This window comes from Phoxinus phoxinus (assembly GCF_949152265.1).
Source record: "Phoxinus phoxinus genome assembly, chromosome: 8".
NCBI classification, from domain to species: domain Eukaryota; kingdom Metazoa; phylum Chordata; class Actinopteri; order Cypriniformes; family Leuciscidae; genus Phoxinus; species Phoxinus phoxinus.
In genome coordinates, this window is record NC_136883.1 from 1,461,143 (window position 1) to 1,466,142 (window position 5,000).

General features: G+C 39.1%; 1 protein-coding gene across 1 annotated transcript in view; it reads left to right on the forward strand.

The window, feature by feature from the left end:
- The window catches only part of cd276 (CD276 molecule), a gene marked incomplete at its 5' end in the record, with an annotated part of 54,589 nt that extends 51,714 nt beyond the window's left edge, over positions 1–2,875 (forward strand). The window contains one exon of the mRNA XM_079621216.1: positions 1,536–2,875. The remainder of the gene's footprint in view (positions 1–1,535) is intronic.
- Between the last annotated feature and the right edge of the window lie 2,125 nt (positions 2,876–5,000).

Below are 5,000 nucleotides of genomic sequence, written 5' to 3' on the forward strand. Positions count from 1 at the left end.
AAGTAAGGAGTGATGAGAATAATTGGACTTAAATTGGCTTGTTAAGGCAAGTTCACACTACAGGATTTTAAACCGTCGGACGTAACTGTGCGGTTCACACTACATGACTCGCTCTCTGTGAAATCAGGAGTGTTCAAGTTGTTGAGTTGTTCACACACACGACACAACGTGATTGATCCGCAACAGGAGGTCACGCACTACACGAGTCGACAACAACTCTGTCATCCAACGATTATATCTTGTCTACAAACCACGTTTTGTCACGAAAAACCACGCGATAAAACGAACTGGAAACGCGCCACTACCCAGCGAAGAAGAACACAAGTACACAACACGCGAGTCTTTGTTTGAATATGGACGTCAGACAGATATTAGTGCTGCGAACTGTTTGCGCGATGATTTGCTCTGAAAAAAAAAAAACGCGTATTTTCCCGGTGACCTCAACCCATGCCTTGTTCTGATTGGCTGTAGCTCGTGACATCACATGTGGTTGAGTCGTGCGACAGCTCCGGATATCTAGATATTTTTCTGGACTCGGCGACGCGTCTGCGAGCGTCTTTGATGCGTTGTTGGGTCTTTCATACTAACAGATCGGCGAGCGTTCATCGGCCGCTAATCCCCCGCGATTTGCACGCGATAACAACCCGACCTGTCGGCGAACTCAACGATTTGCAAATCGGGCTTAAAATCCTGTAGTGTGAACTAGGCATTAGTCGAACTCCAGACCGTCTCTCTCTCGGTGGTTCTCGACTCTCTACCGCCTCTTGTGCTTTAAACGTGAAATTGCAGCTCTGAATATAATTCATTATTTGTTTATTCTCATGTTTTGTTTATTTTCAATTAAAAATTATGGCCTTTACCATCCTTTGCAAAAATACTGTATACTGTCCTGGAAAATATTACCTGAGATTTCACACATTTGTCATCTATGGTTATACAAAAAAATATCATGTTTTCATTTTCATTTTAGTGTTGTTGTTTTTAAAGCATTTTATACGTTTTTTTTTTTTTTTTTTTTGTGTCTAGTGTTTATTATTTTTGATTTAAATTTTAGTTTGAGTTATTTTTGCACAACAAGGTAAACTAACCGAAAATTTGAAATATTGCTTTGCCAACTAACAAAAGTACACATTTTATTAAAGATTTTTAAAACTATTTTATTTCAGTTAACATTTATCACTAACGGAAATAGTTTTTTTTTTACAGTTTAATTTGTTTTACTATAATAACCCTATCCCTCACTGACAGAAAACATTCATGCTTAACATTTTTCATAAATAGGCCTAGATAAGTACTGCATATGAATCTAGTGGTTTAATGAAAGTCTCCTGAAGAAACACAGATTTGTGTATTCACATGTAAACATGACCAGAGCTCATGCATGGAGCCAATATGGTGAATATAAGCGTGGAAACGGGATATTAACAACATCTTCATCTGTGTTTAGAAGACGAGGGCGAGTAAATGAAGACATAATTCATTAATATCTAAAGAATCCGATTCTCCTGTAAAGTGTGTGTTTCTCTGTGTTTCAGATCCGCGGCCGGCAGTCAGTGAGCGACACACCATTCACACACACACACACACACACACACACACACACACCATTCCTGCGATCCAGCAGCGCTTCATAAGGGATTTCAACTTGCGTGTTTCTTTAGAACTTTACATTTGGACATTTCTCTGAGTTTGACTGCGTGTGCATGAGGGAAGCCGTGTGTGTGCGACCTCACGCTCCACGATCGATCTCGAAAACCCAACCGTGCATTGATGCATACGCAGAATTGGACTGAACTGTAAATACATAAGAAAACCTCCCTTCATATTCTGCACTCGCTTCTAGATACAGCGTTCCTGTGGCTCAAACAGTAGAGCATTGGTGCTTGCAACGCCGAGGTCATGGGTTCGATTCCCAGGGAAAGCAAGAACTGAGAAGAACAATTGTACCTTGAAACACAATGTAAGTCGCTAATAATCGTGTCTGCCAAATGCATAAATGTAAATGTTCTAAATCTCATCAAGAGCGCTGAACTCTTATCCTGGAGGATCTGAGATGTTTGGCGTGAGATTGTATTTTTATGCAGAACTTGTTAAAGGGAAATCTGGCTGAAAAGCATTGGTTCTGCCCAAGCCCAACGCAACATCTCTGAAATAATATAAAGTGAGTAGCTTAAGAAAGCATCTCAGACCAGGAGCATCTCTCCTCCGTCCTCTCTCTAGCTCTTTACCAGCGGTGTAATTAACGCCTGCCGGTGGAGGAGCGTGTAGCTGTCAGCGTCTGCAGAAATCCAATAACTTCAGGGAGCAATTTAGACGGAACAGCAGCTTTAAGCTCCAGCAAACTACTAATGGTGCATATGAGACCCGCTGAGATCGCGAGTGTTCACGTCTGCAACACACACTGCTGGATCAACACACACTGCTGGATCAACACACACTGCATCCGAAAACTCTGGTTTATATATATATCATTTAATCAGGTACTTTGAATATTGGATGTATTTGAATTTGAAATGTGCCAAAATAATTGGAGGCTTTATTGCAAATATCTTGTGCCTGTCTTTTATTACGTATGTAAATTAAAATGGTTTTCACTTTTAAGAAGTTTCCATGACTGCTTATTAATGGCTACCATTCAAAAGTTTGTATATGTTTATGAAAGAAGTCTCTTCTGTTCAAAAGGCTGCATTTATTTGATTAAAAATGACAGTAAAAACAGAGAAATATTATTATAATGTAAATCATCAGTTTTCTATGTGAATATACAGTAAAGTGTAATTTATTCCTGTGATCAAAGCTGAGTTTATCATCATTACTCCAGTCTTCAGTGTCACATGATCCTCCAGAAATCAGTGTAATATGATGATCTGATGCTCAAGACACATTTCTCATTATTATTAATGTTGAAAACAGCTTCATATTTTTGAAGAAACCGTGATGCATTTTATTTTTCAGGATTCTTTGATGAATAGAAAGTTCAAAAGAACAGCATTTATTTAAAATATAATCTTTTGTAACATTATAAATATATTTACTGTCACTTTTGATCAATTTCATGCATCCTTGCTGAATAAAAGATTAATTTTTTTCGATCTGACCCAACAGATAGTTGTTCTCTCTTTGGTTGCATGTATATTGAGATTGTGTGTTCTGTCTGACCCTATATATGTATATCGTTCTGTGATTTGTATTCCCGTTAGAAATGATATAGATAGATCAGGGCAAACCCCCGAGGAAGACGTCCACGTGTCTTCTGTAATGTCTTTTCCTCCAGCCGGGGCAAATGTCACAGGATTAAAGAGAAAGAAAAGCCAATCTTCAGATAGTTGTGTTGAGCATCACTGTATGCTTTAAGCCTGGCTGCGAGGAACATCGCCGGATACGAGGAGCTTATATTGACAATTAAAGGCCGTCCTTATCAGTCGCTGTAATATTCAGTCCATCCAGAAGAGCTGGAGAACTCAGTCTGACCGGGACCTTCACAGTCATCGAAGCCGACCAGCTCAAACTCAGAGACGCGTCCATGTTCAATGTCCAGAGATGCTTTAGCCTTGACGTTCATTTCCGTTTGGAGACAGTGTGGACCCAAGGCCTTTCCAAGTTTCAAGGCTGTCACATTTTTTAAAGAAATAGCAATTATTTAAATATGAATATCATTATGCATGCAGTAGTAATGTGATAGGGTTGTCATTTTTTGTTCTCTCAATTGAAACATTTCAAGCTTGAAGAATCAAAAACACTTCTTACTTTTTTACTAACCTTGAAGGTTTTTTAAGTATGTAAAAAGCAAACGATGAAAAGAACACACTGAGGCCGAACTAGCGCTGTGAAGATATAGCGGCGCATGCTGTTAAAAATAGATGCTGAACTTCTGGCTGGTAAGGTGAAGAGTCTTTCAGAGATGTGCTTCTTCTTTAATGCGTGTGGAGATCTCCATACTCTTGAGGACCATCATACACTGATGCTAATGCTAACGCTAACGCCACTTCCATGAAGCATAGCAGTTTCAAACATCTCTGTTTACTGGCACTGCCGTCTCAAAGACTTCTGTAGACCGATCAGATCAGTGTTATTATAAACACCTTAATATTACATGGATAAAAGTAATGAAAAGCAGCTTTGTATGTGGAAATACACACACTGTCTGTGAATCAGTGTTTTAAATTATACAAATCAGATTTATACCGCCTCATACATTTTTTAACATATTTGCTCCATTAACTATGAGTTTGATGCATCGAATTGATTTTTACGTTTTAAATCTTATACTTTGGAAACACAGCTGGCATGCCTACATTATTAATACATGTATATTAATAAATTAAATGAGAGGTGAGCGAACTACAGCAAAAACAGAGCGAATGAATCCAGCCGATCGATGCAGGAGTGAGAAACCCCGTGGCAAACACTAGAGGCATGTGTGCATTGCTTTTGGCAGTTTGTGTTAATGAAAAAAAATCTGTTTTTCATACTAATTAATGTAGCATTTGCTTTGATTTTATAATTCCAAAGAGAATATGAAAATATTCAAGATTCATTAATGGCCTTCTGTAGCGTGCTCTTGAAACCAGGGATCCGCTGTTCGTGTGCACATGCTGTCGAGCCAGACTGACTAACGCAATCGTGCGACGTCTCTAATGCGGTTTGCACATCTTCACATCTTCCACGCTATAGATATTATATCAAGATTTAAAAGATGAGTATATGTGGCACTGTGTGTTATTAGCATGCAGGGTTTTTCATTTGAACATCTACAGTATCATTTCAGATTCATATGCATGCAGCGGCCACATGCATAAACACAAGCGAAGAGAGCGAGGACGATGACGTTTAGCGGTTGCTTTATTTGCAGCGGCGCTTGAGCAGTCCGGCTCTAATTAAAGCGTTCCGGTCCACGGCGCGCCAGACGAGATTCAACCGGAGGCTTTTCATTTCCTCTGGTCTTTTTAGACTGTGATTACTGCTGTTTACAATGGAGAAGAAGAAAACAACAACAACAA